We start from the raw sequence: 20,110 nt of genomic DNA, 5'->3' as shown, positions 1-20,110 counted from the left end.
TCACTAGAATATTCTATATTACAAAATATTCTGTATCGTTAGATTTTTTTAAAAGCATCAACACATTTGGACATTTGTTTCTAACCATAGGTGAGGTACTTTTTCCAAAATGGCCGACCTCTTGATGGCAGCAGAACAATATCGCTCTTGTTTCTCTTCATATCGTATAAATCTTTCGCCTTTTACTAAAGATTTCCGTGGAGGGAGAACAACAAGAGTTTATTCCAATTTTTGATGCCCTGCATCTGTGTGGGGTTCTGACGGGTTTAAGAACAAAGAACATGACTGGTCTTTAGAGCACATGTCGATATGCCCTGCAGTAATCAATCTGTGAGGATTTGCAGTAGGGTGAGAAACACTGTGTCATGTTGCACAAAGATTACTTTGCATTTGTTTGGATCTGTCAGGTCACATGATCCATCTCAGCACGATTCAGTCAGTGTGTTTGGGGTTCAGACCCATCAGTGTGCTTTGAGGAACCAGGCAATGTTAGAGGCCTGTTCCATATATTGCATTTACATGGACACTCAATTTACTGGGAGACAACCTGTCAGAGATGATGATTCGTCTCATCACTTTCAAGTTATAAAACACAGTAAAGTGAGAATGTTATTACAAAATGTCATCTAATACTTTTCACTAGAATATTCTATATTACAAAATATTCTGTATCGTTAGATTTTTTTTAAAAGCATCAACACATTTGGACATTTGTTTCTAACCATAGGTGAGGTACTTGTTTCCAAAATGGCCGACCTCTTGATGGCAGCAGAAACAATATCGCTCTTGTTTCTCTTCATATCGTATAAATCTTTCGCCTTTTACTAAAGATTTCCGTGGAGGGGAACAACAAGAGTTTGTTCCAATTTTTGATGCCCTGCATCTGTGTGGGGTTTCTGATGGGTTTAAGAAAAATGTTGATCTTGGTTTTGTTTATAGTCTAGTATCACAGAAAGAGGTCCTACCTGTCATTTTTTTGTCCCTGCTACTGAACATGGCGAACACTGTGCTGATGTGCACAGATGTTGTTCAGTAGCTGCATTTGTGGGGACTTTTCTGTAGTCTCTTAAAAGCTGTAATCTGAACATGCTGTTAAAGGTGCGCACGCTGCTCTGGCTGTGTGTAGTAAATTAGAAAATGTTGACTCTTTTAGCACAGTTGTGTAGAATTTGATTCAGACCAATAACTGATTTGAGAGGATCTGCTGGCAAATATGGGCATATTTTATGCTGCTGTGAGGACAGCTAAAAGTAATCTGATTGGATGAGGTTAGCCCATGACTAGTTATGTGCAAATGAAGCAATGAAGCAGTATCGAAGCACTTCATCAGTTGGCCGAGTATGGGTTCATTCATCCAAAACTTCATTTTAGTGACTTCTAGTGGTGAAAGATTTACAATGAACACAGTAAAGTATCACATTCATAGAATGAATACTGAAAACAACATACATTTGAACATTTTCTCCCACATTAAACCATAGGTGAGGTACTTGTTTCCAAAATGGCAGACCTCTTGATGGCAGCAGAAACAATATCGCTCTTGTTTCTCTTCATATCGTATAAATCTTTCGCCTTTTACTAAAGATTTCCGTGGAGAGGGAACAACAAGAGTTTATTCCAATTTTTGATGCCCTGCATCTGTGTGGGGTTTCTGACGGGTTTAAGAACAAACAGAACATGACTGGTCTTTAGAGCACATGTCGATATGCCCTGCAGTAATCAATCTGTGAGGATTTGCAGTAGGTGAGAGAACACTGTGTCATGTTGCACAAAGATTACTTTGCATTTGTTTTGGATTCTGTCAGGTCACATGATCCATCTCAGCACGATTCAGTCAGTGTGTTTGGGGTTCAGACCCATCAGTGTGCTTTGAGGAACCAGGCAATGTTAGAGGCCTTTTCCATATATTGCATTTACATGGACACTCAATTTACTGGGAGACAACCTGTCAGAGATGATGATTCTTCTCATCACTTTCAAGTTATAAAAACACAGTAAAGTGAGAATGTTATTACAAAATGTCATCTAATACTTTTCACTAGAATATTCTATATTACAAAATATTCTGTATCGTTAGATTTTTTAAAAGCATCAACACATTTGGACATTTGTTTCTAACCATAGGTGAGGTACTTGTTTCCAAAATGGCCGACCTCTTGATGGCAGCAGAAACAATATCGCTCTTGTTTCTCTTCATATCGTATAAATCTTTCGCCTTTTACTAAAGATTTCCGTGGAGGGGAACAACAAGAGTTTATTCCAATTTTTGATGCCCTGCATCTGTGTGGGGTTTCTGACGGGTTTAAGAACAAACAGAACATGACTGGTCTTTAGAGCACATGTCGATATGCCCTGCAGTAATCAATCTGTGAGGATTTGCAGTAGGTGAGAGAACACTGTGTCATGTTGCACAAAGATTACTTTGCATTTGTTTTGGATTCTGTCAGTGTGTTTGGGGTTCAGACCCATCAGTGTGCTTTGAGGAACCAGGCAATGTTAGAGGCCTGTTCCATATATTGCATTTACATGGACACTCAATTTACTGGGAGACAACCTGTCAGAGATGATGATTCGTCTCATCACTTTCAAGTTATAAAAACACAGTAAAGTGAGAATGTTATTACAAAATGTCATCTAATACTTATCACTAGAATATTCTATATTACAAATATTCTGTATCATTAGATTTTTTAAAAGCATCAACACATTTGGACATTTGTTTCTAACCATAGGTGAGGTACTTGTTTCCAAAATGGCCGACCTCTTGATAGCAGCAGAAACAATATCACTCTTGTTTCTCTTCATATCGTATAAATCTTTCGCCTTTTACTAAAGATTTCCGTGGAGGGGAACAACAAGAGTTTGTTCCAATTTTTGATGCCCTGCATCTGTGTGGGGTTTCTGATGGGTTTAAGAAAAATGTTGATCTTGGTTTTGTTTATAGTCTAGTATCACAGAAAGAGGTCCTACCTGTCATTTTTTTGTCCCTGCTGCTGAACATGCGAACACTGTGCTGATGTGCACAGATGTTGTTCAGTAGCTGCATTTGTGGGGACTTTTCTGTAGTCTCTTAAAAGCTGTAATCTGAACATGCTGTTAAAGGTGCGCACGCTGCTCTGGCTGTGTGTAGTAAATTAGAAAATGTTGACTCTTTTAGCACAGTTGTGTAGAATTTGGTTCAGACCAATAACTGATTTGAGAGGATCTGCTGGCAAATATGGGCACATTTTATGCTGCTGTGAGGACAGCTAAAAGTAATCTGATTGGATGAGGTTAGCCCATGACTAGTTATGTGCAAATGAAGCAATGAAGCAGTATCGAAGCACTTCATCAGTTGGCCGAGTATGGGTTCATTCATCCAAAACTTCATTTTAGTGACTTCTAGTGGTGAAAGATTTACAATGAACACAGTAAAGTATCACATTCATAGAATGAATACTGAAAACAACATACATTTGAACATTTTCTCCCACATTAAACCATAGGTGAGGTACTTGTTTCCAAAATGGCAGACCTCTTGATGGCAGCAGAAACAATACCACTCTTGTTTCTCTTCATATCGTATAAATCTTTCGCCTTTTACTAAAGATTTCCGTGGAGGGGAACAACAAGAGTTTGTTCCAATTTTTGATGCCCTGCATCTGTGTGGGGTTTCTGATGGGTTTAAGAAAAATGTTGATCTTGGTTTTTTATAGTCTAGTATCACAGAAAGAGGTCCTACCTGTCATTTTTTTGTCCCTGCTGCTGAACATGCGAACACTGTGCTGATGTGCACAGATGTTGTTCAGTAGCTGCATTTGTGTGGACTTTTCTGTAGTCTCTTAAAAGCTGTAATCTGAACATGCTGTTAAAGGTGCGCACGCTGCTCTGGCTGTGTGTAGTAAATTAGAAAATGTTGACTCTTTTAGCACAGTTGTGTAGAATTTGATTCAGACCAATAACTGATTTGAGAGGATCTGCTGGCAAATATGGGCATATTTTATGCTGCTGTGAGGACAGCTAAAAGTAATCTGATTGGATGAGGTTAGCCCATGACTAGTTATGTGCAAATGAAGCAATGAAGCAGTATCGAACCACTTCATCAGTTGGCCGAGTATGGGTTCATTCATCCAAAACTTCATTTTAGTGACTTCTAGTGGTGAAAGATTTACAATGAACACAGTAAAGTATCACATTCATAGAATGAATACTGAAAACAACATACATTTGAACATTTTCTCCCACATTAAACCATAGGTGAGGTACTTGTTTCCAAAATGGCCGACCTCTTGATAGCAGCAGAAACAATATCACTCTTGTTTCTCTTCATATCGTATAAATCTTTCGCCTTTTACTAAAGATTTCCGTGGAGGGGAACAACAAGAGTTTGTTTCAATTTTTGATACCCTGCATCTGTGTGGGGTTTCTGATGGGTTTAAGAAAAATGTTGATCTTGGTTTTTTATAGTCTAGTATCACAGAAAGAGGTCCTACCTGTCATTTGTTTGTCCCTGCTGCTGAACATGCGAACACTGTGCTGATGTGCACAGATGTTGTTCAGTAGCTGCATTTGTGTGGACTTTTCTGTAGTCTCTTAAAAGCTGTAATCTGAACATGCTGTTAAAGGTGCGCACGCTGCTCTGGCTGTGTGTAGTAAATTAGAAAATGTTGACTCTTTTAGCACAGTTGTGTAGAATTTGATTCAGACCAATAACTGATTTGAGAGGATCTGCTGGCAAATATGGGCATATTTTATGCTGCTGTGAGGACAGCTAAAAGTAATCTGATTGGATGAGGTTAGCCCATGACTAGTTATGTGCAAATGAAGCAATGAAGCAGTATCGAAGCACTTCATCAGTTGGCCGAGTATGGGTTCATTCATCCAAAACTTCATTTTAGTGACATTCTAGTGGTGAAAGATTTACAATGAACACAATAAAGTATCACATTCATAGAATGAATACTGAAAACAACACACATTTGAACATTTTCTCCCACATTAAACCATAGGTGAGGTACTTGTTTCCAAAATGGCCGACCTCTTGATGGCAGCAGAAACAATATCACTCTTGTTTCTCTTCATATCGTATAAATCTTTCGCCTTTTACTAAAGATTTCCGTGGAGGGGAACAACAAGAGTTTATTCCAATTTTTGATGCCCTGCATCTGTGTGGGGTTTCTGACGGGTTTAAGAACAAACAGAACATGACTGGTCTTTAGAGCACATGTCGATATGCCCTGCAGTAATCAATCTGTGAGGATTTGCAGTAGGTGAGAGAACACTGTGTCATGTTGCACAAAGATTACTTTGCATTTGTTTTGGATTCTGTCAGGTCACATGATCCATCTCAGCACGATTCAGTCAGTGTGTTTGGGGTTCAGACCCATCAGTGTGCTTTGAGGAACCAGGCAATGTTAGAGGCCTGTTCCATATATTGCATTTACATGGACACTCAATTTACTGGGAGACAACCTGTCAGAGATGATGATTCGTCTCATCACTTTCAAGTTATAAAAACACAGTAAAGTGAGAATGTTATTACAAAATGTCATCTAATACTTTTCACTAGAATATTCTATATTACAAAATATTCTGTATCGTTAGATTTTTTAAAAGCATCAACACATTTGGACATTTGTTTCTAACCATAGGTGAGGTACTTGTTTCCAAAATGGCCGACCTCTTGATGGCAGCAGAAACAATATCACTCTTGTTTCTCTTCATATCGTATAAATCTTTCGCCTTTTACTAAAGATTTCCGTGGAGGGGAACAACAAGAGTTTGTTCCAATTTTTGATGCCCTGCATCTGTGTGGGGTTTCTGATGGGTTTAAGAAAAATGTTGATCTTGGTTTTGTTTATAGTCTAGTATCACAGAAAGAGGTCCTACCTGTCATTTTTTTGTCCCTGCTGCTGAACATGCGAACACTGTGCTGATGTGCACAGATGTTGTTCAGTAGCTGCATTTGTGGGGACTTTTCTGTAGTCTCTTAAAAGCTGTAATCTGAACATGCTGTTAAAGGTGCGCACGCTGCTCTGGCTGTGTGTAGTAAATTAGAAAATGTTGACTCTTTTAGCACAGTTGTGTAGAATTTGGTTCAGACCAATAACTGATTTGAGAGGATCTGCTGGCAAATATGGGCATATTTTATGCTGCTGTGAGGACAGCTAAAAGTAATCTGATTGGATGAGGTTAGCCCATGACTAGTTATGTGCAAATGAAGCAATGAAGCAGTATCGAAGCACTTCATCAGTTGGCCGAGTATGGGTTCATTCATCCAAAACTTCATTTTAGTGACTTCTAGTGGTGAAAGATTTACAATGAACACAGTAAAGTATCACATTCATAGAATGAATACTGAAAACAACACACATTTGAACATTTTCTCCCACATTAAACCATAGGTGAGGTACTTGTTTCCAAAATGGCAGACCTCTTGATGGCAGCAGAAACAATATCACTCTTGTTTCTCTTCATATCGTATAAATCTTTCGCCTTTTACTAAAGATTTCCGTGGAGGGGAACAACAAGAGTTTATTCCAATTTTTGATGCCCTGCATCTGTGTGGGGTTTCTGACGGGTTTAAGAACAAACAGAACATGACTGGTCTTTAGAGCACATGTCGATATGCCCTGCAGTAATCAATCTGTGAGGATTTGCAGTAGGTGAGAGAACACTGTGTCATGTTGCACAAAGATTACTTTGCATTTGTTTTGGATTCTGTCAGGTCACATGATCCATCTCAGCACGATTCAGTCAGTGTGTTTGGGGTTCAGACCCATCAGTGTGCTTTGAGGAACCAGGCAATGTTAGAGGCCTGTTCCATATATTGCATTTACATGGACACTCAATTTACTGGGAGACAACCTGTCAGAGATGATGATTCTTCTCATCACTTTCAAGTTATAAAAACACAGTAAAGTGAGAATGTTATTACAAAATGTCATCTAATACTTATCACTAGAATATTCTATATTACAAAATATTCTGTATCGTTAGATTTTTTTAAAAGCATCAACACATTTGGACATTTGTTTCTAACCATAGGTGAGGTACTTGTTTCCAAAATGGCCGACCTCTTGATGGCAGCAGAAACAATATCACTCTTGTTTCTCTTCATATCGTATAAATCTTTCGCCTTTTACTAAAGATTTCCGTGGAGGGGAACAACAAGAGTTTATTCCAATTTTTGATGCCCTGCATCTGTGTGGGGTTTCTGACGGGTTTAAGAACAAACAGAACATGACTGGTCTTTAGAGCACATGTCGATATGCCCTGCAGTAATCAATCTGTGAGGATTTGCAGTAGGTGAGAGAACACTGTGTCATGTTGCACAAAGATTACTTTGCATTTGTTTTGGATTCTGTCAGGTCACATGATCCGTCGCAGCTGGATTCAGTCAGTGTGTTTGGGGTTCAGACCCATCAGTGTGCTTTGAGGAACCAGGCAATGTTAGAGGCCTGTTCCATATATTGCATTTACATGGACACTCAATTTACTGGGAGACAACCTGTCAGAGATGATGATTCGTCTCATCACTTTCAAGTTATAAAAACACAGTAAAGTGAGAATGTTATTACAAAATGTCATCTAATACTTATCACTAGAATATTCTATATTACAAAATATTCTGTATCATTAGATTTTTTAAAAGCATCAACACATTTGGACATTTGTTTCTAACCATAGGTGAGGTACTTGTTTCCAAAATGGCCGACCTCTTGATAGCAGCAGAAACAATATCACTCTTGGTTCTCTTCATATCGTATAAATCTTTCGCCTTTTACTAAAGATTTCCGTGGAGGGGAACAACAAGAGTTTGTTCCAATTTTTGATGCCCTGCATCTGTGTGGGGTTTCTGATGGGTTTAAGAAAAATGTTGATCTTGGTTTTGTTTATAGTCTAGTATCACAGAAAGAGGTCCTACCTGTCATTTTTTTGTCCCTGCTGCTGAACATGCGAACACTGTGCTGATGTGCACAGATGTTGTTCAGTAGCTGCATTTGTGGGGACTTTTCTGTAGTCTCTTAAAAGCTGTAATCTGAACATGCTGTTAAAGGTGCGCACGCTGCTCTGGCTGTGTGTAGTAAATTAGAAAATGTTGACTCTTTTAGCACAGTTGTGTAGAATTTGATTCAGACCAATAACTGATTTGAGAGGATCTGCTGGCAAATATGGGCATATTTTATGCTGCTGTGAGGACAGCTAAAAGTAATCTGATTGGATGAGGTTAGCCCATGACTAGTTATGTGCAAATGAAGCAATGAAGCAGTATCGAAGCACTTCATCAGTTGGCCGAGTATGGGTTCATTCATCCAAAACTTCATTTTAGTGACTTCTAGTGGTGAAAGATTTACAATGAACACAGTAAAGTATCACATTCATAGAATGAATACTGAAAACAACACACATTTGAACATTTTCTCCCACATTAAACCATAGGTGAGGTACTTGTTTCCAAAATGGCAGACCTCTTGATGGCAGCAGAAACAATATCGCTCTTGTTTCTCTTCATATCGTATAAATCTTTCGCCTTTTACTAAAGATTTCCGTGGAGAGGAACAACAAGAGTTTATTCCAATTTTTGATGCCCTGCATCTGTGTGGGGTTTCTGACGGGTTTAAGAACAAACAGAACATGACTGGTCTTTAGAGCACATGTCGATATGCCCTGCAGTAATCAATCTGTGAGGATTTGCAGTAGGTGAGAGAACACTGTGTCATGTTGCACAAAGATTACTTTGCATTTGTTTTGGATTCTGTCAGGTCACATGATCCATCTCAGCACGATTCAGTCAGTGTGTTTGGGGTTCAGACCCATCAGTGTGCTTTGAGGAACCAGGCAATGTTAGAGGCCTGTTCCATATATTGCATTTACATGGACACTCAATTTACTGGGAGACAACCTGTCAGAGATGATGATTCGTCTCATCACTTTCAAGTTATAAAAACACAGTAAAGTGAGAATGTTATTACAAAATGTCATCTAATACTTTTCACTAGAATATTCTATATTACAAAATATTCTGTATCGTTAGATTTTTTTAAAAGCATCAACACATTTGGACATTTGTTTCTAACCATAGGTGAGGTACTTGTTTCCAAAATGGCCGACCTCTTGATGGCAGCAGAAACAATATCACTCTTGTTTCTCTTCATATCGTATAAATCTTTCGCCTTTTACTAAAGATTTCCGTGGAGGGGAACAACAAGAGTTTATTCCAATTTTTGATGCCCTGCATCTGTGTGGGGTTTCTGACGGGTTTAAGAACAAACAGAACATGACTGGTCTTTAGAGCACATGTCGATATGCCCTGCAGTAATCAATCTGTGAGGATTTGCAGTAGGTGAGAGAACACTGTGTCATGTTGCACAAAGATTACTTTGCATTTGTTTTGGATTCTGTCAGGTCACATGATCCGTCGCAGCTGGATTCAGTCAGTGTGTTTGGGGTTCAGACCCATCAGTGTGCTTTGAGGAACCAGGCAATGTTAGAGGCCTGTTCCATATATTGCATTTACATGGACACTCAATTTACTGGGAGACAACCTGTCAGAGATGATGATTCTTCTCATCACTTTCAAGTTATAAAAACACAGTAAAGTGAGAATGTTATTACAAAATGTCATCTAATACTTATCACTAGAATATTCTATATTACAAAATATTCTGTATCATTAGATTTTTTAAAAGCATCAACACATTTGGACATTTGTTTCTAACCATAGGTGAGGTACTTGTTTCCAAAATGGCCGACCTCTTGATAGCAGCAGAAACAATATCACTCTTGTTTCTCTTCATATCGTATAAATCTTTCGCCTTTTACTAAAGATTTCCGTGGAGGGGAACAACAAGAGTTTGTTCCAATTTTTGATGCCCTGCATCTGTGTGGGGTTTCTGATGGGTTTAAGAAAAATGTTGATCTTGGTTTTGTTTATAGTCTAGTATCACAGAAAGAGGTCCTACCTGTCATTTTTTTGTCCCTGCTGCTGAACATGCGAACACTGTGCTGATGTGCACAGATGTTGTTCAGTAGCTGCATTTGTGGGGACTTTTCTGTAGTCTCTTAAAAGCTGTAATCTGAACATGCTGTTAAAGGTGCGCACGCTGCTCTGGCTGTGTGTAGTAAATTAGAAAATGTTGACTCTTTTAGCACAGTTGTGTAGAATTTGATTCAGACCAATAACTGATTTGAGAGGATCTGCTGGCAAATATGGGCATATTTTATGCTGCTGTGAGGACAGCTAAAAGTAATCTGATTGGATGAGGTTAGCCCATGACTAGTTATGTGCAAATGAAGCAATGAAGCAGTATCGAAGCACTTCATCAGTTGGCCGAGTATGGGTTCATTCATCCAAAACTTCATTTTAGTGACTTCTAGTGGTGAAAGATTTACAATGAACACAGTAAAGTATCACATTCATAGAATGAATACTGAAAACAACACACATTTGAACATTTTCTCCCACATTAAACCATAGGTGAGGTACTTGTTTCCAAAATGGCAGACCTCTTGATGGCAGCAGAAACAATATCGCTCTTGTTTCTCTTCATATCGTATAAATCTTTCGCCTTTTACTAAAGATTTCCGTGGAGGGGAACAACAAGAGTTTGTTCCAATTTTTGATGCCCTGCATCTGTGTGGGGTTTCTGACGGGTTTAAGAACAAACAGAACATGACTGGTCTTTAGAGCACATGTCGATATGCCCTGCAGTAATCAATCTGTGAGGATTTGCAGTAGGTGAGAGAACACTGTGTCATGTTGCACAAAGATTACTTTGCATTTGTTTTGGATTCTGTCAGGTCACATGATCCATCTCAGCACGGATTCAGTCAGTGTGTTTGGGGTTCAGACCCATCAGTGTGCTTTGAGGAACCAGGCAATGTTAGAGGCCTGTTCCATATATTGCATTTACATGGACACTCAATTTACTGGGAGACAACCTGTCAGAGATGATGATTCGTCTCATCACTTTCAAGTTATAAAAACACAGTAAAGTGAGAATGTTATTACAAAATGTCATCTAATACTTATCACTAGAATATTCTATATTACAAAATATTCTGTATCGTTAGATTTTTTTAAAAGCATCAACACATTTGGACATTTGTTTCTAACCATAGGTGAGGTACTTGTTTCCAAAATGGCCGACCTCTTGATGGCAGCAGAAACAATATCACTCTTGTTTCTCTTCATATCGTATAAATCTTTCGCCTTTTACTAAAGATTTCCGTGGAGGGGAACAACAAGAGTTTGTTCCAATTTTTGATGCCCTGCATCTGTGTGGGGTTTCTGATGGGTTTAAGAAAAATGTTGATCTTGGTTTGTTTATAGTCTAGTATCACAGAAAGAGGTCCTACCTGTCATTTTTTTGTCCCTGCTGCTGAACATGCGAACACTGTGCTGATGTGCACAGATGTTGTTCAGTAGCTGCATTTGTGGGGACTTTTCTGTAGTCTCTTAAAAGCTGTAATCTGAACATGCTGTTAAAGGTGCGCACGCTGCTCTGGCTGTGTGTAGTAAATTAGAAAATGTTGACTCTTTTAGCACAGTTGTGTAGAATTTGATTCAGACCAATAACTGATTTGAGAGGATCTGCTGGCAAATATGGGCATATTTTATGCTGCTGTGAGGACAGCTAAAAGTAATCTGATTGGATGAGGTTAGCCCATGACTAGTTATGTGCAAATGAAGCAATGAAGCAGTATCGAACCACTTCATCAGTTGGCCGAGTATGGGTTCATTCATCCAAAACTTCATTTTAGTGACTTCTAGTGGTGAAAGATTTACAATGAACACAGTAAAGTATCACATTCATAGAATGAATACTGAAAACAACATACATTTGAACATTTTCTCCCACATTAAACCATAGGTGAGGTACTTGTTTCCAAAATGGCCGACCTCTTGATAGCAGCAGAAACAATATCACTCTTGTTTCTCTTCATATCGTATAAATCTTCGCCTTTTACTAAAGATTTCCGTGGAGGGGAACAACAAGAGTTTGTTTCAATTTTTGATACCCTGCATCTGTGTGGGGTTTCTGATGGGTTTAAGAAAAATTTTGATCTTGGTTTTTTATAGTCTAGTATCACAGAAAGAGGTCCTACCTGTCATTTGTTTGTCCCTGCTGCTGAACATGCGAACACTGTGCTGATGTGCACAGATGTTGTTCAGTAGCTGCATTTGTGTGGACTTTTCTGTAGTCTCTTAAAAGCTGTAATCTGAACATGCTGTTAAAGGTGCGCACGCTGCTCTGGCTGTGTGTAGTAAATTAGAAAATGTTGACTCTTTTAGCACAGTTGTGTAGAATTTGATTCAGACCAATAACTGATTTGAGAGGATCTGCTGGCAAATATGGGCATATTTTATGCTGCTGTGAGGACAGCTAAAAGTAATCTGATTGGATGAGGTTAGCCCATGACTAGTTATGTGCAAATGAAGCAATGAAGCAGTATCGAAGCACTTCATCAGTTGGCCGAGTATGGGTTCATTCATCCAAAACTTCATTTTAGTGACTTCTAGTGGTGAAAGATTTACAATGAACACAGTAAAGTATCACATTCATAGAATGAATACTGAAAACAACACACATTTGAACATTTTCTCCCACATTAAACCATAGGTGAGGTACTTGTTTCCAAAATGGCCGACCTCTTGATGGCAGCAGAAACAATATCGCTCTTGTTTCTCTTCATATCGTATAAATCTTTCGCCTTTTACTAAAGATTTCCGTGGAGGGGAACAACAAGAGTTTATTCCAATTTTTGATGCCCTGCATCTGTGTGGGGTTTCTGACGGGTTTAAGAACAAACAGAACATGACTGGTCTTTAGAGCACATGTCGATATGCCCTGCAGTAATCAATCTGTGAGGATTTGCAGTAGGTGAGAGAACACTGTGTCATGTTGCACAAAGATTACTTTGCATTTGTTTTGGATTCTGTCAGGTCACATGATCCATCTCAGCACGATTCAGTCAGTGTGTTTGGGGTTCAGACCCATCAGTGTGCTTTGAGGAACCAGGCAATGTTAGAGGCCTGTTCCATATATTGCATTTACATGGACACTCAATTTACTGGGAGACAACCTGTCAGAGATGATGATTCGTCTCATCACTTTCAAGTTATAAAAACACAGTAAAGTGAGAATGTTATTACAAAATGTCATCTAATACTTTTCACTAGAATATTCTATATTACAAAATATTCTGTATCGTTAGATTTTTTAAAAGCATCAACACATTTGGACATTTGTTTCTAACCATAGGTGAGGTACTTGTTTCCAAAATGGCCGACCTCTTGATGGCAGCAGAAACAATATCACTCTTGTTTCTCTTCATATCGTATAAATCTTTCGCCTTTTACTAAAGATTTCCGTGGAGGGGAACAACAAGAGTTTGTTCCAATTTTTGATGCCCTGCATCTGTGTGGGGTTTCTGATGGGTTTAAGAAAAATGTTGATCTTGGTTTTGTTTATAGTCTAGTATCACAGAAAGAGGTCCTACCTGTCATTTTTTTGTCCCTGCTGCTGAACATGCGAACACTGTGCTGATGTGCACAGATGTTGTTCAGTAGCTGCATTTGTGGGGACTTTTCTGTAGTCTCTTAAAAGCTGTAATCTGAACATGCTGTTAAAGGTGCGCACGCTGCTCTGGCTGTGTGTAGTAAATTAGAAAATGTTGACTCTTTTAGCACAGTTGTGTAGAATTTGATTCAGACCAATAACTGATTTGAGAGGATCTGCTGGCAAATATGGGCATATTTTATGCTGCTGTGAGGACAGCTAAAAGTAATCTGATTGGATGAGGTTAGCCCATGACTAGTTATGTGCAAATGAAGCAATGAAGCAGTATCGAAGCACTTCATCAGTTGGCCGAGTATGGGTTCATTCATCCAAAACTTCATTTTAGTGACTTCTAGTGGTGAAAGATTTACAATGAACACAGTAAAGTATCACATTCATAGAATGAATACTGAAAACAACACACATTTGAACATTTTCTCCCACATTAAACCATAGGTGAGGTACTTGTTTCCAAAATGGCAGACCTCTTGATGGCAGCAGAAACAATATCGCTCTTGTTTCTCTTCATATCGTATAAATCTTTCGCCTTTTACTAAAGATTTCCGTGGAGGGGAACAACAAGAGTTTATTCCAATTTTTGATGCCCTGCATCTGTGTGGGGTTTCTGACGGGTTTAAGAACAAACAGAACATGACTGGTCTTTAGAGCACATGTCGATATGCCCTGCAGTAATCAATCTGTGAGGATTTGCAGTAGGTGAGAGAACACTGTGTCATGTTGCACAAAGATTACTTTGCATTTGTTTTGGATTCTGTCAGGTCACATGATCCATCTCAGCACGATTCAGTCAGTGTGTTTGGGGTTCAGACCCATCAGTGTGCTTTGAGGAACCAGGCAATGTTAGAGGCCTGTTCCATATATTGCATTTACATGGACACTCAATTTACTGGGAGACAACCTGTCAGAGATGATGATTCGTCTCATCACTTTCAAGTTATAAAAACACAGTAAAGTGAGAATGTTATTACAAAATGTCATCTAATACTTTTCACTAGAATATTCTATATTACAAAATATTCTGTATCGTTAGATTTTTTTAAAAGCATCAACACATTTGGACATTTGTTTCTAACCATAGGTGAGGTACTTGTTTCCAAAATGGCCGACCTCTTGATGGCAGCAGAAACAATATCGCTCTTGTTTCTCTTCATATCGTATAAATCTTTCGCCTTTTACTAAAGATTTCCGTGGAGGTGAACAACAAGAGTTTATTCCAATTTTTGATGCCCTGCATCTGTGTGGGGTTTCTGACGGGTTTAAGAACAAACAGAACATGACTGGTCTTTAGAGCACATGTCGATATGCCCTGCAGTAATCAATCTGTGAGGATTTGCAGTAGGTGAGAGAACACTGTGTCATGTTGCACAAAGATTACTTTGCATTTGTTTTGGATTCTGTCAGGTCACATGATCCGTCGCAGCTGGATTCAGTCAGTGTGTTTGGGGTTCAGACCCATCAGTGTGCTTTGAGGAACCAGGCAATGTTAGAGGCCTGTTCCATATATTGCATTTACATGGACACTCAATTTACTGGGAGACAACCTGTCAGAGATGATGATTCGTCTCATCACTTTCAAGTTATAAAAACACAGTAAAGTGAGAATGTTATTACAAAATGTCATCTAATACTTATCACTAGAATATTCTATATTACAAAATATTCTGTATCATTAGATTTTTTAAAAGCATCAACACATTTGGACATTTGTTTCTAACCATAGGTGAGGTACTTGTTTCCAAAATGGCCGACCTCTTGATAGCAGCAGAAACAATATCACTCTTGTTTCTCTTCATATCGTATAAATCTTTCGCCTTTTACTAAAGATTTCCGTGGAGGGGAACAACAAGAGTTTGTTCCAATTTTTGATGCCCTGCATCTGTGTGGGGTTTCTGATGGGTTTAAGAAAAATGTTGATCTTGGTTTTGTTTATAGTCTAGTATCACAGAAAGAGGTCCTACCTGTCATTTTTTTGTCCCTGCTGCTGAACATGCGAACACTGTGCTGATGTGCACAGATGTTGTTCAGTAGCTGCATTTGTGGGGACTTTTCTGTAGTCTCTTAAAAGCTGTAATCTGAACATGCTGTTAAAGGTGCGCACGCTGCTCTGGCTGTGTGTAGTAAATTAGAAAATGTTGACTCTTTTAGCACAGTTGTGTAGAATTTGATTCAGACCAATAACTGATTTGAGAGGATCTGCTGGCAAATATGGGCATATTTTATGCTGCTGTGAGGACAGCTAAAAGTAATCTGATTGGATGAGGTTAGCCCATGACTAGTTATGTGCAAATGAAGCAATGAAGCAGTATCGAAGCACTTCATCAGTTGGCCGAGTATGGGTTCATTCATCCAAAACTTCATTTTAGTGACTTCTAGTGGTGAAAGATTTACAATGAACACAGTAAAGTATCACATTCATAGAATGAATACTGAAAACAACATACATTTGAACATTTTCTCCCACATTAAACCATAGGTGAGGTACTTGTTTCCAAAATGGCCGACCTCTTGATGGCAGCAGAAACAATATCGCTCTTGTTTCTCTTCATATCGTATAAATCTTTCGCCTTTTACTAAAGATTTCCGTGGAGAGGGAACAACAAGAGTTTATTCCAATTTTTGATGCCCTGCATCTGTGTGGGGTTTCTGACGGGTTTAAGAACAAACAGAACATGACTGGTCTTTAGAGCACATGTCGATATGCCCTGCACTAATCAATCTGTGAGGATTTGCAGTAGGTGAGAGAACACTGTGTCATGTTGCACAAAGATTACTTTGCATTTGTTTTGGATTCTGTCAGGTCACATGATCCATCTCAGCACGATTCAGTCAGTGTGTTTGGGGTTCAGACCCATCAGTGTGCTTTGAGGAACCAGGCAATGTTAGAGGCCTGTTCCATATATTGCATTTACATGGACACTCAATTTACTGGGAGACAACCTGTCAGAGATGATGATTCTTCTCATCACTTTCAAGTTATAAAAACACAGTAAAGTGAGAATGTTATTACAAAATGTCATCTAATACTTTTCACTAGAATATTCTATATTACAAAATATTCTGTATCGTTAGATTTTTTTAAAAGCATCAACACATTTGGACATTTGTTTCTAACCATAGGTGAGGTACTTGTTTCCAAAATGGCCGACCTCTTGATGGCAGCAGAAACAATATCACTCTTGTTTCTCTTCATATCGTATAAATCTTTCGCCTTTTACTAAAGATTTCCGTGGAGGGGAACAACAAGAGTTTATTCCAATTTTTGATGCCCTGCATCTGTGTGGGGTTTCTGACGGGTTTAAGAACAAACAGAACATGACTGGTCTTTAGAGCACATGTCGATATGCCCTGCAGTAATCAATCTGTGAGGATTTGCAGTAGGTGAGAGAACACTGTGTCATGTTGCACAAAGATTACTTTGCATTTGTTTTGGATTCTGTCAGGTCACATGATCCGTCGCAGCTGGATTCAGTCAGTGTGTTTGGGGTTCAGACCCATCAGTGTGCTTTGAGGAACCAGGCAATGTTAGAGGCCTGTTCCATATATTGCATTTACATGGACACTCAATTTACTGGGAGACAACCTGTCAGAGATGATGATTCTTCTCATCACTTTCAAGTTATAAAAACACAGTAAAGTGAGAATGTTATTACAAAATGTCATCTAATACTTATCACTAGAATATTCTATATTACAAAATATTCTGTATCATTAGATTTTTTAAAAGCATCAACACATTTGGACATTTGTTTCTAACCATAGGTGAGGTACTTGTTTCCAAAATGGCCGACCTCTTGATAGCAGCAGAAACAATATCACTCTTGTTTCTCTTCATATCGTATAAATCTTTCGCCTTTTACTAAAGATTTCCGTGGAGGGGAACAACAAGAGTTTGTTCCAATTTTTGATGCCCTGCATCTGTGTGGGGTTTCTGATGGGTTTAAGAAAAATGTTGATCTTGGTTTTGTTTATAGTCTAGTATCACAGAAAGAGGTCCTACCTGTCATTTTTTTGTCCCTGCTGCTGAACATGCGAACACTGTGCTGATGTGCACAGATGTTGTTCAGTAGCTGCATTTGTGGGGACTTTTCTGTAGTCTCTTAAAAGCTGTAATCTGAACATGCTGTTAAAGGTGCGCACGCTGCTCTGGCTGTGTGTAGTAAATTAGAAAATGTTGACTCTTTTAGCACAGTTGTGTAGAATTTGATTCAGACCAATAACTGATTTGAGAGGATCTGCTGGCAAATATGGGCATATTTTATGCTGCTGTGAGGACAGCTAAAAGTAATCTGATTGGATGAGGTTAGCCCATGACTAGTTATGTGCAAATGAAGCAATGAAGCAGTATCGAAGCACTTCATCAGTTGGCCGAGTATGGGTTCATTCATCCAAAACTTCATTTTAGTGACTTCTAGTGGTGAAAGATTTACAATGAACACAGTAAAGTATCACATTCATAGAATGAATACTGAAAACAACACACATTTGAACATTTTCTCCCACATTAAACCATAGGTGAGGTACTTGTTTCCAAAATGGCAGACCTCTTGATGGCAGCAGAAACAATATCGCTCTTGTTTCTCTTCATATCGTATAAATCTTTCGCCTTTTACTAAAGATTTCCGTGGAGGGGAACAACAAGAGTTTATTCCAATTTTTGATGCCCTGCATTTGTGTGGGGTTTCTGACGGGTTTAAGAACAAACAGAACATGACTGGTCTTTAGAGCACATGTCGATATGCCCTGCAGTAATCAATCTGTGAGGATTTGCAGTAGGTGAGAGAACACTGTGTCATGTTGCACAAAGATTACTTTGCATTTGTTTTGGATTCTGTCAGGTCACATGATCCATCTCAGCACGATTCAGTCAGTGTGTTTGGGGTTCAGACCCATCAGTGTGCTTTGAGGAACCAGGCAATGTTAGAGGCCTGTTCCATATATTGCATTTACATGGACACTCAATTTACTGGGAGACAACCTGTCAGAGATGATGATTCGTCTCATCACTTTCAAGTTATAAAAACACAGTAAAGTGAGAATGTTATTACAAAATGTCATCTAATACTTTTCACTAGAATATTCTATATTACAAAATATTCTGTATCGTTAGATTTTTTTAAAAGCATCAACACATTTGGACATTTGTTTCTAACCATAGGTGAGGTACTTGTTTCCAAAATGGCCGACCTCTTGATGGCAGCAGAAACAATATCGCTCTTGTTTCTCTTCATATCGTATAAATCTTTCGCCTTTTACTAAAGATTTCCGTGGAGGGGAACAACAAGAGTTTGTTCCAATTTTTGATGCCCTGCATCTGTGTGGGGTTTCTGATGGGTTTAAGAAAAATGTTGATCTTGGTTTTGTTTATAGTCTAGTATCACAGAAAGAGGTCCTACCTGTCATTTTTTTGTCCCTGCTGCTGAACATGCGAACACTGTGCTGATGTGCACAGATGTTGTTCAGTAGCTGCATTTGTGTGGACTTTTCTGTAGTCTCTTAAAAGCTGTAATCTGAACATGCTGTTAAAGGTGCGCACGCTGCTCTGGCTGTGTGTAGTAAATTAGAAAATGTTGACTCTTTTAGCACAGTTGTGTAGAATTTGATTCAGACCAATAACTGATTTGAGAGGATCTGCTGGCAAATATGGGCATATTTTATGCTGCTGTGAGGACAGCTAAAAGTAATCTGATTGGATGAGGTTAGCCCATGACTAGTTATGTGCAAATGAAGCAATGAAGCAGTATCGAAGCACTTCATCAGTTGGCCGAGTATGGGTTCATTCATCCAAAACTTCATTTTAGTGACTTCTAGTGGTGAAAGATTTACAATGAACACAGTAAAGTATCACATTCATAGAATGAATACTGAAAACAACACACATTTGAACATTTTCTCCCACATTAAACCATAGGTGAGGTACTTGTTTCCAAAATGGCAGACCTCTTGATGGCAGCAGAAACAATATCGCTCTTGTTTCTCTTCATATCGTATAAATCTTTCGCCTTTTACTAAAGATTTCCGTGGAGAGGAACAACAAGAGTTTATTCCAATTTTTGATGCCCTGCATCTGTGTGGGGTTTCTGACGGGTTTAAGAACAAACAGAACATGACTGGTCTTTAGAGCACATGTCGATATGCCCTGCAGTAATCAATCTGTGAGGATTTGCAGCAGGTGAGAGAACACTGTGTCATGTTGCACAAAGATTACTTTGCGTTTGTTTTGGATTCTGTCAGGTCACATGATCCATCGCAGCTGGATTCAGTCAGTGTTTGTAGTTCAGACCCATCAGTGCGCTTTGAGGAACCAGGCAATGTTAGAGGCCTGTTCCATATATTGCATTTACATGGACACTCAATTTACTGGGAGACAACCTGTCAGAGATGATGATTCGTCTCATCGCTTTCAAGTTATAAAAACACAGTAAAGTGAGAATGTTATTACAAAATGTCATCTAATACTTTTCACTAGAATATTCTATATTACAAAATATTCTGTATCGTTAGATTTTTTTAAAAGCATCAACACATTTGGACATTTGTTTCTAACC

General features: G+C 38.7%; 29 non-coding genes across 29 annotated transcripts; all 29 read left to right on the top strand.

The window, feature by feature from the left end:
* Positions 1-141: 141 nt before the first annotated feature.
* On the top strand, positions 142-256 carry LOC114436898 (U5 spliceosomal RNA). The gene has a single exon (XR_003670787.1). It is a non-coding gene; the product is annotated as a U5 spliceosomal RNA (small nuclear RNA).
* A 525-nt stretch (positions 257-781) lies between these two features.
* On the top strand, positions 782-894 carry LOC114436913 (U5 spliceosomal RNA). Its single transcript, XR_003670801.1, has one exon. It is a non-coding gene; the product is annotated as a U5 spliceosomal RNA (small nuclear RNA).
* A 640-nt stretch (positions 895-1,534) lies between these two features.
* LOC114436977 (U5 spliceosomal RNA) lies at positions 1,535-1,649 on the top strand. The gene has a single exon (XR_003670860.1). It is a non-coding gene; the product is annotated as a U5 spliceosomal RNA (small nuclear RNA).
* Positions 1,650-2,178: 529 nt separating this feature from the next.
* LOC114436891 (U5 spliceosomal RNA) lies at positions 2,179-2,291 on the top strand. The gene has a single exon (XR_003670780.1). It is a non-coding gene; the product is annotated as a U5 spliceosomal RNA (small nuclear RNA).
* Positions 2,292-2,785: 494 nt separating this feature from the next.
* LOC114436878 (U5 spliceosomal RNA) lies at positions 2,786-2,899 on the top strand. The gene has a single exon (XR_003670767.1). It is a non-coding gene; the product is annotated as a U5 spliceosomal RNA (small nuclear RNA).
* Positions 2,900-3,538: 639 nt separating this feature from the next.
* Positions 3,539-3,652, top strand: LOC114436893 (U5 spliceosomal RNA). Its single transcript, XR_003670782.1, has one exon. It is a non-coding gene; the product is annotated as a U5 spliceosomal RNA (small nuclear RNA).
* Positions 3,653-4,289: 637 nt separating this feature from the next.
* Positions 4,290-4,403, top strand: LOC114436957 (U5 spliceosomal RNA). The gene has a single exon (XR_003670842.1). It is a non-coding gene; the product is annotated as a U5 spliceosomal RNA (small nuclear RNA).
* A 638-nt stretch (positions 4,404-5,041) lies between these two features.
* On the top strand, positions 5,042-5,155 carry LOC114436953 (U5 spliceosomal RNA). Its single transcript, XR_003670839.1, has one exon. It is a non-coding gene; the product is annotated as a U5 spliceosomal RNA (small nuclear RNA).
* A 528-nt stretch (positions 5,156-5,683) lies between these two features.
* On the top strand, positions 5,684-5,797 carry LOC114436877 (U5 spliceosomal RNA). The gene has a single exon (XR_003670766.1). It is a non-coding gene; the product is annotated as a U5 spliceosomal RNA (small nuclear RNA).
* Positions 5,798-6,436: 639 nt separating this feature from the next.
* Positions 6,437-6,550, top strand: LOC114436952 (U5 spliceosomal RNA). The gene has a single exon (XR_003670838.1). It is a non-coding gene; the product is annotated as a U5 spliceosomal RNA (small nuclear RNA).
* A 529-nt stretch (positions 6,551-7,079) lies between these two features.
* LOC114436951 (U5 spliceosomal RNA) lies at positions 7,080-7,193 on the top strand. The gene has a single exon (XR_003670837.1). It is a non-coding gene; the product is annotated as a U5 spliceosomal RNA (small nuclear RNA).
* Positions 7,194-7,721: 528 nt separating this feature from the next.
* LOC114436926 (U5 spliceosomal RNA) lies at positions 7,722-7,835 on the top strand. The gene has a single exon (XR_003670813.1). It is a non-coding gene; the product is annotated as a U5 spliceosomal RNA (small nuclear RNA).
* A 640-nt stretch (positions 7,836-8,475) lies between these two features.
* Positions 8,476-8,588, top strand: LOC114436895 (U5 spliceosomal RNA). The gene has a single exon (XR_003670784.1). It is a non-coding gene; the product is annotated as a U5 spliceosomal RNA (small nuclear RNA).
* Positions 8,589-9,117: 529 nt separating this feature from the next.
* Positions 9,118-9,231, top strand: LOC114436950 (U5 spliceosomal RNA). Its single transcript, XR_003670836.1, has one exon. It is a non-coding gene; the product is annotated as a U5 spliceosomal RNA (small nuclear RNA).
* A 528-nt stretch (positions 9,232-9,759) lies between these two features.
* Positions 9,760-9,873, top strand: LOC114436876 (U5 spliceosomal RNA). Its single transcript, XR_003670765.1, has one exon. It is a non-coding gene; the product is annotated as a U5 spliceosomal RNA (small nuclear RNA).
* Positions 9,874-10,513: 640 nt separating this feature from the next.
* On the top strand, positions 10,514-10,626 carry LOC114436912 (U5 spliceosomal RNA). The gene has a single exon (XR_003670800.1). It is a non-coding gene; the product is annotated as a U5 spliceosomal RNA (small nuclear RNA).
* Positions 10,627-11,156: 530 nt separating this feature from the next.
* LOC114436875 (U5 spliceosomal RNA) lies at positions 11,157-11,270 on the top strand. Its single transcript, XR_003670764.1, has one exon. It is a non-coding gene; the product is annotated as a U5 spliceosomal RNA (small nuclear RNA).
* A 638-nt stretch (positions 11,271-11,908) lies between these two features.
* LOC114436934 (U5 spliceosomal RNA) lies at positions 11,909-12,021 on the top strand. Its single transcript, XR_003670821.1, has one exon. It is a non-coding gene; the product is annotated as a U5 spliceosomal RNA (small nuclear RNA).
* A 638-nt stretch (positions 12,022-12,659) lies between these two features.
* Positions 12,660-12,772, top strand: LOC114436890 (U5 spliceosomal RNA). Its single transcript, XR_003670779.1, has one exon. It is a non-coding gene; the product is annotated as a U5 spliceosomal RNA (small nuclear RNA).
* A 528-nt stretch (positions 12,773-13,300) lies between these two features.
* LOC114436874 (U5 spliceosomal RNA) lies at positions 13,301-13,414 on the top strand. Its single transcript, XR_003670763.1, has one exon. It is a non-coding gene; the product is annotated as a U5 spliceosomal RNA (small nuclear RNA).
* Positions 13,415-14,054: 640 nt separating this feature from the next.
* On the top strand, positions 14,055-14,167 carry LOC114436889 (U5 spliceosomal RNA). The gene has a single exon (XR_003670778.1). It is a non-coding gene; the product is annotated as a U5 spliceosomal RNA (small nuclear RNA).
* Positions 14,168-14,697: 530 nt separating this feature from the next.
* On the top strand, positions 14,698-14,810 carry LOC114436927 (U5 spliceosomal RNA). Its single transcript, XR_003670814.1, has one exon. It is a non-coding gene; the product is annotated as a U5 spliceosomal RNA (small nuclear RNA).
* Positions 14,811-15,338: 528 nt separating this feature from the next.
* On the top strand, positions 15,339-15,452 carry LOC114436872 (U5 spliceosomal RNA). The gene has a single exon (XR_003670761.1). It is a non-coding gene; the product is annotated as a U5 spliceosomal RNA (small nuclear RNA).
* A 639-nt stretch (positions 15,453-16,091) lies between these two features.
* Positions 16,092-16,206, top strand: LOC114436976 (U5 spliceosomal RNA). Its single transcript, XR_003670859.1, has one exon. It is a non-coding gene; the product is annotated as a U5 spliceosomal RNA (small nuclear RNA).
* Positions 16,207-16,735: 529 nt separating this feature from the next.
* Positions 16,736-16,849, top strand: LOC114436948 (U5 spliceosomal RNA). Its single transcript, XR_003670834.1, has one exon. It is a non-coding gene; the product is annotated as a U5 spliceosomal RNA (small nuclear RNA).
* Positions 16,850-17,377: 528 nt separating this feature from the next.
* Positions 17,378-17,491, top strand: LOC114436871 (U5 spliceosomal RNA). The gene has a single exon (XR_003670760.1). It is a non-coding gene; the product is annotated as a U5 spliceosomal RNA (small nuclear RNA).
* A 640-nt stretch (positions 17,492-18,131) lies between these two features.
* LOC114436975 (U5 spliceosomal RNA) lies at positions 18,132-18,244 on the top strand. Its single transcript, XR_003670858.1, has one exon. It is a non-coding gene; the product is annotated as a U5 spliceosomal RNA (small nuclear RNA).
* Positions 18,245-18,774: 530 nt separating this feature from the next.
* Positions 18,775-18,887, top strand: LOC114436911 (U5 spliceosomal RNA). Its single transcript, XR_003670799.1, has one exon. It is a non-coding gene; the product is annotated as a U5 spliceosomal RNA (small nuclear RNA).
* A 640-nt stretch (positions 18,888-19,527) lies between these two features.
* On the top strand, positions 19,528-19,640 carry LOC114436884 (U5 spliceosomal RNA). Its single transcript, XR_003670773.1, has one exon. It is a non-coding gene; the product is annotated as a U5 spliceosomal RNA (small nuclear RNA).
* Positions 19,641-20,110: the final 470 nt, after the last annotated feature.

The sequence above is a fragment of the Parambassis ranga genome, chromosome 5 (genome assembly GCF_900634625.1).
Source record: "Parambassis ranga chromosome 5, fParRan2.1, whole genome shotgun sequence".
In the NCBI taxonomy this organism is placed as follows: Eukaryota; Metazoa; Chordata; class Actinopteri; family Ambassidae; genus Parambassis; species Parambassis ranga.
Note: the sequence above shows the minus strand (reverse complement) of the source record. Positions and strands in the feature narration are given on the sequence as shown.